The sequence below is a fragment of the Phalangium opilio genome, unplaced genomic scaffold (assembly GCF_054372755.1).
Source record: "Phalangium opilio isolate 3A_F unplaced genomic scaffold, DU_Popi_V2 ptg000032l_1, whole genome shotgun sequence".
NCBI lineage: Eukaryota > Metazoa > Arthropoda > Arachnida > Opiliones > Phalangiidae > Phalangium > Phalangium opilio.
Genome location: NW_028324159.1, coordinates 6,092,640 through 6,103,971, shown reverse-complemented (window position 1 = coordinate 6,103,971; position 11,332 = coordinate 6,092,640).

The following is an 11,332-nucleotide window of genomic DNA, read 5'->3' as shown; positions in this document are numbered from 1 at the left end:
AACCAAACCTAACCAAACCTAACCTAACCTAACCTTACCTAACCAAACCTAACCTAACCTAACCAAACCTAACCTAACCTTACCTAACCAAACCTAACCAAACCTAACCAAACCTGACCAAACCTAACCTAGTCTGACCTAACCAAACCTAACCTAACCAAACCTAACCTAACCTGACCAAACCAAACCTAACCTAACCTAAAAATAAAATTGATTTTCTTATTAAACTTCTTGATACTGCAGCAAATAATATGTGTTCACCAATAACATTCTTCAATAAATTTCAGAAAATAACTTCCATTTTTGGAAATTGTCTAACCCTAACCTAACCATACCTCACGTAATCTTACCTTACCATTAAGAGATCTCCCTCCCAAGTACTGACGCCGCTCGATGCTGCTTAACTTCTTCGATCATCCAAATCACTTTATCCATTGCGCTACTGGAGCCCGGCAACTCAAGGAAAACGCTATGATTTTATATGTGTAAACCCATCCCATTCAGTCGAAAGCTCTTCCATTTAAATATTCCCATTCAGTAGAAAATCGCTCTTTGGGCTATAAATTGTTTTAAATTTGGCTACAATTTTAGAAATTTGAATTCGATCCAACGGGATTCTATCCAATAGGATATTACCATATGAAACAGTCAAATTATTGCAAGGTTTTGACTGAAGCTTATTATTTCTATTAGTATTCTATTATTTTCGCTCATTTTCAAATAAATTCCTCTCCATAAAAACATGTTTTAAATTGTTTGTTTAAAACGTTTTAAACAAATTAATGTTTTTTTTCATGGCTGTTTAAAACAAGTTTTAAACCAAAGTTTAAAACAATTTGTTTAAAACTTGCCAACCCTGATTCAGGTTCTCGATAGATCCTTGATGGTTCATGAAAAAAATACGGGTTCTTGAAAGATCCTTAAAGGTTCGTGAAAGAACACTGTTAGAAAAAAGGTGTTTCATGGGTGTTTTTTTAGAGTATTTTGTAACTGGGATGGTATTTTCACCGTAAAAACGTGCTAGTTGACTCTTTTTAGGTATTTTTTAAAGGAAATGGCGATTCATAGGTTTTATTAACTCTGCCAGGTGTGCTTTAATCTGAAGGGTATCCTTGTTTCAGTTGTAAGGTGTTCTATCAATGGGTGCTTAGAAAAACGGCACGGTGTTAATAGAACCTTATTGAAATGTTTTTAAACGGAAATATAAGCCGCGTTTACACGAGCTTGCCCGAACGGTTGCAACGCATTAGAAACGATTACACAACCGTTTTTAACCGAACCAATTCCAAATCGCATTGTTGTTCAATATAAAACAGTTTGAATGGTGCGGATAAACACCTTTGGGCTTAATACTTAACACTTTTTACCTCATATGGTGTGTTTTTAAGTTAAAGGTTTTTTGTTATGAGCTTAGAGCGTGAAGGGTGAAGAGAGAAATCATCTACTAATTCTACCTGCATAGTGAAACATCCTAAAAATATCCCAAAGATTTTAAAAATCAAAATTAATTTATAATTCTTCGGTCTGCTTTATACTAAATATTTGAGGGGATTCATACTTTTTTGATTTTTCAATCATTGGCAAATTATTCTCGGAGAGTTCAAAATTCTGGAATGTCTTGGAATTAGAGGAATTCATAAAATGACTTGAATTTTCCCTTAACACAGGTTTTTACCTCTCCGAGTGACGATGACGTCACGAAGAGGTATAACACTGGACTTGTCTGTGTGTGTGTGTCTGTCTATTACCACGTTCGCAGTTGGCAGATCGGAGCTACCGTGTTCGCAATTTCTGAACCGCGTTCGCAGTTAACAGAAATTAGGAAAATTCTACTTCATTACGCTCTCTCTACACTTGTCTTTCGTATGGTATTTACCACAGACACGCCAATCGGTACTTATTGGCTTCTGACAACACTATCATATATTGGTCTTCTGTGTAGACCACATACACGCCAATCTGCAACATTGGCTTCTACTCCATTATTATCGTTGGGGTTAAGATGTACGCGCGATCGGCTACGAAAAATGTTTAGGCTTCCAATGGCAGGGCTTCCACCAAATGCTCACGCAATTGCGCTTATTCTTATCATTTGTGAATGAATCGCGTTATATAACCTAAATTTCCAAAAATTGTGAAAACGGTGTACGCTAGAAGTCAAACGTCAACAATAGCTATATTTAAATTCATTTTAAGAATACTGTTTCTTAAAACGGCTTAACTAGAATTAAGGTAAAATACTGACGATTAAAAAAATTAATATCAGTTATATTTATTTAATTATTTTAGATAATCTTCTTTTCTTTGGAACGGCACAAGTGAAAGTTTATATGGAACGAGTAATGAGGATTGCATATGAATAGAAACACAAGGTTAATATAAAGCGAGTAGGATGAATTGATCTCTTACAAAATCATAGCATTTTTTTATTGCTTAATATTAAATGAAACTATGTCAAAATTTGTTGCGGCATTACGATTCCTTTAGTAGTTTTGTAGCTATAAAGCTCTGTTTCAGTTCAATATTCCAAGAAATTATTTTTATATTAATATTTCAAATTTGGTGTTTACTCTTTAATTCAGCTTCACTACATTAATATATAGGGTAAACTTATGGTGAAGCGTTTTAAAGAGTCACCAAGAGAGAAATATTGAATATCATTGTTATGATTGCAACCTAACACAGTTATAAAAAGTACCTGTATAAGGTGGTTATATGATATAATATATTTCCAACGGATTTGAAACAAACGAGGGTTCTGAGTCGAAATAAATCAGGTTCAGATTTGAACTAAACCGGGGTCAGAGTCGAGCTACACGGGTTCTGGGTTTACTACAACACGGTTCTTAGGCGATCTCAACACGGTTCAGAGTCAAACTACATGAAATTCTTGGTCAAACTCAATACGGTTCTTAACCGTACGAAACAGGGTTCTTAGGCTAACTCGACAGGGTTCGGAGTCAAACTCGACAGGGTTCGGAGTCAAACTCGACAGGGTTCAGAGTCAAACTCGACAGGGTTCAGAGTCAAACTCGACAGGGTTCAGAGTCCAACTACACAGCGTTCGGATTATAACTAAACAGGGTTCTGGGTCGAACTAAACCTGGTTCACAGTCAAACTACACATGGTTCCAATTACAACTGAACAAGGTTCTGAAGCACACGCCACATGATTCAGGAAGGAACCTAATACGGTTCCAAAAGAAACTAACATGGTTCAAAGAAAAACCCCAGTTTGGATCGTAGACGAACTCTTAATGGCTTTATAGAGAACTCATATCAAAGAGTTCTATGTAGATCAAAAAGGGTTAAAAATAGGGGACAAGCGTTAAGAACCCTTTTCTCGGCAAAGTAGAACCATTTTTTCTTAGAGTGTAGAATAACATCAATCATTACCATATTGTTTAGATAATCTTTATGTTACCACAAACCTAGCACAGGATATGATAAAAATTGAACGCAATGTGTTGGAAATAATAGAAAAACTCCTCTAAACATTGGAGTTAAGGTGAATTATTTATTAAACGTCATTTTATAAGCTTAATGAGCACTGACGACAAGTTAATTTCAACGCAATTATGTGTAATTAACGTGAAATTAAACCAAAATATACATTTTTTTGGATGAAAACTCAGATAACTCTTAAATGATGTTCTTGATTAAGATTGTATCTACCCAAGCCGTTGGTAAAGCCCCACGTTTTCTCTTTCACACTTAAGCTAATTTAAATTATCTCCAAAGTTCCTTAATAGGCGCGTAATCTAAAACTTAGCGTAAAATGAGAATCGAAAACTCCACTAAAAATTGCAATGAAGGTGAAGTATACATTAAATCTCATTTTATAACCTAAATGTACACTGCCAAAACCGTCCTACGTTAATTTTAACTCAATTAAATATAATAAACGTGAAATTAAAGTAAATAAACCAAAATGTACATTTTTTGGATAAAAGCTCAAATAACTTTTAAATAAACTCTTCAATTATGATTAAAACTACCCAAGCCATTGGTAAAGCCCAATATTTTCTATTTCACACTTAAGTTAATTTAAACTATCTTTAAAGTACAGTAATTGCCGCGAAATTTAAAAGTTTTGGGTTAAAAACTGAATATGTGGAAAAAATATTTAACTGCACTAAACATTGCAATTAGGGTAAAAAATTCAAATACATTTTAACCTTAATCCACTCTAACGAAGCACGCTCAAATTAAGATTAAAACAGCACAAGTTTTTTGTACAGCCATAGTAGTTTCCTATTTCACTTTCAAATTAATGATCATAATAATGATCCTTAAAATACATCAAAAGCGCATACATTAAAATTAGGGTAATTGCAATTAAAGTTAATATTTTATTGAAACTTGTATTATAAACCAAATCCACACTAGATAAACAAGATAAGCCGTTAAATTAAACTTAATCAAGTATAATTAATGTGAAATTAACCCAAAACACGAATGTTTTGGGTAAATTCATGGATACCTTATAATTAAACTAACAAATTAAAATTAAAACTACACTTATCTTTCACCCAGCCTCCATTTTCCTGTCTAATTCTTACGATTAATTAAATTGTCATTTAAAAGCATTTTTCCCATTTTTAAAGAGAGCCATTGAAAAGGCGCGATATTTAAAAGTTTTGGGGCAAAATAGTAATTGTTCCGCAAGAGTCAAACAGTCACTCCTCAAAAGTTTGCAGTTAAGGAGAATTTCTTGTTCAAACTCGATCGTATAATAAACTGAAATAACACTAGTAAATGAAGATAAGCCGTTCATTTCAATTTAATAACCATATTTAACGTGAAATTAATCGAAAACAATAGGTTTTTTGGGTAACTATAGATAACCCTTAACTGAAATAATAAAATAAGATCAAACTACGCGAGTTGTTCTTTCAGACTAAATGTTTCCTATTTAACACTAAAATTAATTACGTTATCACTATAATACATTAATAGGCTCCAAATACAAAATTTTAGGGTAAGGAATGTATCAAAATGAAACTTTTTCCATTTAAATTTTAATATATCATTAACATAGTTCGCAAAATCACCAGCAACAATTTAAAGCATAGCGTGGCTCCTGTGGATCCCCTACAAGTTGATTTTCCTTACGAACTCCAGTTTTGGCTTGGCAAAGCTAGTGGCATTTGTGGGCGGGATTTATACGTGCATGTATAAATCCCGCCCATTAGCCTTTGTCAAGCCAAACCCGGAGTTCAGGAGGAAAGTCCCCTTGTAGGGGATCCACAGGGGCCGCGCTATGCTTTAATCTGGCAACATTCAATGTAATAATGTTGCCAATGAAACAAGGGCGTCTAGCCCATAACTAAGCCACATCGCTAGCCATCTCTCGTTATCCCTAATTCAATAAATTTTCTTCTTCTGAAATATCACCTAGCATACCAGTCAAGTGGGGAGAGCAACAGAAAATTTTAAAGCACAATCTTGCGATTAGTCTTGGAATTTGGGCCTCAAATTACAACCTCTAATCTGTTTGTTACACATCAACGTCAACGTAAATGTTCAATGTGATTACCATTGTGGTGCAGGCACTCTTCATCTCTCCATGTCTCGCAATAACTTTACAAGCAACGAACTCATGACGAAGGAAGTCCAAGTAAATGCCTTCAGAGATTTTCTTATCAAGAAAAAGGGTCCGATAATTTGGTTTCCAAGAATGCCCTCCCAAAAATGCACGTTATGAAGGTTTAAGGTACCATCCCTAAATAGCCTCGTTTGAGAACAGTACCTTTCTAAAAAATAATGGATCGGCTTCAATTAGTTCACGCAAAGGTTTTGCCGTCTTAGGTAATCCTCGTAAACATCATGCTCAATTTGCCCTGGTTTGAATACACTGGCATTAAATTCGATCCTAACTGCTACGTAACGACGATTACTTTTCATTACGGCCTTTTTTCTCGGTTCCACAGACAACTCGGACCTTCTTCAAAGTTATTCCCAAAGAAACCTTTATGTTTTGCTTATTTTGTCCAAAGTTTAAGGTTAGGGGTGTTTAAAAACTGGCCAACCATTATTACAATGGTTTTTTACAGTATTTGTGCGTTTTAACAGACGTACTGTTACAATTGTAACACTACAGACCTTGTATTTCTAATGGGACCAGCAATACCGCAACACTGATCCGAAAAACCAAGATGGTAACTGTTTGGACCTATCGGGTCAGGACATTGGACTACCAAACATACCGTGGTGTCACGTGTCGAACGTTAAAGTGCCCTTCACCACTATACACACCATGACCTGCTCAAGCTGGCAATCTTTGAAAACTCAACTTTGAGGAACTTCCAGTCTCTTTAGATATACAGGGTCTTTCAGTGTCGCAGCTAAGTAGTAGAATTACAGTAGATAGTCTCGTTTCCTAGCAAAATGCCAACCTATTCTTACCAGGACAAATTGGACAGCACGTTTATTTTGGGTTAAGGTTCACCTAAAGGCTTATGCCGAACGGTCTCCACACCGACAACATTCGGGTGCGAGCACCTTCGTGATTTCGGTAGTGCAAGATCGTGAACGTAGGAGAGACTGTATAGTCTGTAATGAGGATGGAGACTTTGACGTCGTAGAAAGTTTTGAAGCCAATCTCATGCTAGTATAGAGCGGTGGAACATGAAGTTGCACTAAGCCATTCTACTGTTCGTGCCAGTTACAAGGGCATTACTACCGGCATAATCATATCCCCCTACATCAAGCCTTAACGGACGAGAAGTACTTAAGACGGCAATACCATGCGTCATGAGTTTAGTGGTTGCAAATGTAATGTAAGACACGGACAGTCCTCTGGAAGAGTGCCTCAACCACAATGGTAGACACTTTGAATATTTACGTTGAGTTGTTTACCAAACCTTTTAGAGGTTGCATTTTGAGACCCAGGTTCTAAGACTAATCGTAGGACTGTGCTTTAATATATTTTGTTGCATTCAGGCATATAATAAAACATGAATTCTAAACATTTATTTACACCCTGTATAATTTAGTATGACATCTCCCGTTGGCAGTATTGGGGGTTTACATAAAGGAAGCTGTTTGTCTGATCTCGACAACAGTATATGTATACAGTGTACGAAACAAATATTTTTCTTCCATATTTCAAATACCGTCGTTTTTAAACTTCTTTCATAAATAAAGTACATTATTTGCTTATCGAAAAAAATGTTTTTGAATATAAGTTAAATGTAATTATAGATACTTAAGTACTTCTTTAAGCAATTAGAAATGGATCAACCCCAAATGTGTGACGGTAAAGCAAAAATAAAATTATTCAAATTTTAATTACATTAAGACTGAAGTGACAGATATTATAAAAAAATGTCTTGGTTTAGACCAAGGCCGAAAAAACAAACGATATGTGTGAGGTTTATCATTTGACTGAAGTTTCAGATATTGCAATTGTTTTAGTTATTTTTATTCATTTAATCCTTAATCAATATTAAATTCAATCAACTGATTTTACTGTTAATCGATCCATTCCCTCTAAATTAATTGAAAAAAGTACATATCTACGCTTTTTTCAAGAACAATTACATTTTCCGAAAACATTTTATCATGAAATTAATTATTTTGAAGGGATTTCGTGTCGTTGCTCACTAACTTGTAAGCACCTTGACGGACATAGTTTTAATTGTTACTGGCTTAACAAATTTTCAAGTTTGCACCAAAAAAGTTTAAATCTATAGTAAGTTTCTGAGAAGACTGATGTTAGAGAAAATATGATAAAGAACTTTTTTCTCAAATTAATTTATAAACTAATGTCGTCTTCTTAAGACAAAGCAACAATGTTTATCCTGTGTGGTTTTGTTTAGTAGGTGGCTCTCTGCAGCAGAGGAAAAATATGGGTATACACATTATTCATTACTAGTTATGCGAAGAAGGTCACACTTTACTCCGACCCCCCTTCCTCTATTTTCCCAATATAAAAAATTTTAAATGCACCAGTGGTGTGTGGGTCATCTGATCCGTCGCAACACACTCAGCCAATAACACCACATAGTTCGAAACCTTTTCACATTAGTGACTCTCCGGACCTGCCCGCCAACCTTAATAACCTAAAACTATAAAACATTCGTGTACATGAATGATTATGGTTGTGGCTTGCCACTCGCTAGCGACCGAAGGACCGATCACTCAGTGTAATTTGTGTACAGGGACCGTCCATAAACTACGTCACGCGAAAAAAAGCATTTTCTGACCCCCCCGTCCCCCCAGATCACGCTTCGTCACAAATTTCTCAGACCCCTCCCCTAAAAACCACGTCACATTTCTTTAACCCCCCCGCCTCTGCACTATGATTTGTCTTAATATACAAATTTAATTTGATTAATTTCTCAAGTGATATGCCGCTCTCGCAGAAATATTTTGCTCGGCTGAAAATTCAAAGTTCTCTTCCGTTTTAAGCTTTTTCCCTCTGATTGACCTTTAGAATTTTAATGTCTGGATGTGCTTTTTATAAGCTTCAAAAAAGTTCCATAAAGCTTAGTTAAAGGGGCACACTTTTTAGGTTTCAACACTGTCACCGAAAACAGACTAGTCGAGCTTGAGATTTAGAAAATTTGCGAAAGAAACTAAAACCATTTGAATCGGCAGGAGGATTTGATTCATCCTCAAAAATAATAGGGGCGAATAAACAGAGACACAAGAGAGTTTAAGCTGTTTATTTTAAATGCGCAATTTAAATTGGCTATAAAAAGGTGTAAATAGTAGAAAATCGGTTAAAGTTTCTACTATTTAAGCGATGATGGAATAACAATTTTGGTAAATTATTGTAACGGTGGACTATGTAATGTTGTCTTTCCCTTTTCTATAACATAAGAGAGCCAATCGGCCTCGTACTGACTTCGTAACAAAATCAATGCTAAATGTGACGTCACGCATAGAAGAACCCCACCCTCCCCTTGTCACGGACCGTCACAAATTTAGAAACCCCCTCCCCCCATAAGAGTGTGACGTAGTTTATGGACGGTCCCATATTTGTGAGTAGACCATTTTAGGAATTACATAGAGAGAAACTAAAACACAAGGGTGATGCCACCATTGGGGTCTTCTCTCTCTCTCTCGCCTAGAAGCGCCGCTATAGGCAGAGCGAGTTGACTAGCCTTCTACCTCTAGTGAACTTTGGTACCGTCTGGCGCTTGCTCTTTTTAGAAAGTCAATAGAATATTTCAAATATTCTATGTTGATCCCTCAACACTACTCCCTTCAAAATAATTAATTTCATGATAAAATGTTTTCGGAAAATGTAATTGTTCTTGAAAAAGCGTAGATATGTACTTTTTTCAATTAATTTAGAGGGAATGGATCGATTAACAGTAAAATCAGTTGATTGAATTTAATATTGATTAAGGATTAAATGGATAAAAATAACTAAAACAATTGCAATATCTGAACTTCAGTCAAATGATAAACCTCACACATATCGTTTGTTTTTTCGGCCTTGGTCTAAACCAAGACATTTTTTTATAATAGACTTTGCACTGCTCTCGGTCACATACCTCGCGACTGGAAGCGCTCAAGGATAATCTTTATTCCCAAGCCCGGGAAGGTCTCCTATCTCGTGGCGAAGGCATTTAGGCCTATATGCCTGACCTCCTTTTTCCTCAAATTTTTGGAGAAGCTGGTGGATAGATACATTAGAGACGAGGTACTCTCTGTGAAAATTAAAAATAGGTGTGCTGTCATTATAAAAGTTTGAGGTGAGCGAGCTCTGCTATGAAATTATAATATCGAGGTAAGCTAGGATTAAAAAAAGGGTGTGAAACATAAAGATAGGTGTGCTGCGATATAAAGTACGGTTAATTTCAAGTCTATTTCTTAGAAAAATACCATTGAACAATTTAAATTGCCGCTTGAGTGGATTGACTACCATATTGGTAGAAAGGAATAAACGTGCTCCTAGCGATAGATTCTCGAAGCTGCAAAGGTGTGCCTTTAATTGTATTTCAAGGGTAACTTGACTGTGGTTATCGCCGGTGTGAAAGGGGTGTGCCACGACATGGATTTATACCGACCGTGCTTGGATAGTGTAAGATGGAGATATGAAAAAAAAGTGTGAAAAACACAAATAATGGTGTGCTGTCAGATTATAACGTAGATTTATGTTCGGATTGATGAATGGTGTGAAAACTAAAAAATAGGTGTTCTGTCATACTTTAAGGTTGCGATGTGCGAGGATTGAAGAATTGTGTGAAAACTAAAAAATGGGTGTGCTGTCATTTCATGTCTTATACATAGAAAAATGCTATTGAACCATTTAAATTCAATGAGAGTGTGCCACGGCATGGATTTATAACAGAGGTAGCTTAGGCGAAGTCTTGTTTCTTATCGGGACATTTTTAAGCTGATGGGAAAGGTGAGCAAAAGTCGCCGGTGTGAATGGGGTTGTGCCACGGCATGGAATTATACCTACCGTGCCTTGGTGCTGGATGCGGAAGAATAGAATCATAGTAGAAGTTTGCAGTGTGCTATTGTTTTGTTGGAAGTGTTGCAGGCGTTATATTAATCGCCGACATGATTTTCTAGCCATCGTAGCGCTCAGAGACGATTGAACTAAGCCTTGGTGTTACGGGAGTCAAGAGCGGAAGGGTAGTAGAAGTTTGCAGTGTTGCAAAAATAGCGTAGTTGTGGAAAATAGCAATTTTTAAAGAGGTGTGAAAAGTGTGCGGGTGTGCCTTTTAGGGTCCATCAATAGCTATGTTTAAAATGATTTTAGGAATAACGTTTCTTAAAACAACTTAATTACGATTAAAATAATTAATGCCAATTATTTTTATTGAATTGAAGTTTTAATTCTTAATGAAAAACATCTTAATTGGTAGGTAGCCCTCATCTCGACTCGTAGATGTTTATTTTGGTTTGTGTTTTGATAATTACGTGGAAAACTCATTTTGTATATTTTGATAGGAGGGTTCGAATAAACAAACTCGAATATTATACGTTATATATATACTTGTACAGCACTAAAATACTTTTGACAATTGTTTCCCTACATCTGATACGTATTTTAATAATTACGAGGAAAACAAAGGTGTCGATCGAAAACTCATTTGGTACATTTTGATGAGAGGTTTCGCATAAACAAACTCGAATATTAAACATTTTGGTACACATGATACACATCCAAAATATTTTTCAAAATTGTTTTATAAGCGCAGTTAATTCAACATTTCCATATGAGGTATACAGGGTTTCATTAATTTTTAATCTCACTAATTGTGAAGGTGTGTGATATATTTCCTGAAATTGAACCAAAGTAGAGGACAACATCATTTGTTAAAACGATTTTTATCCTATTAAACCAGTCAGTATGTTTTGTTAC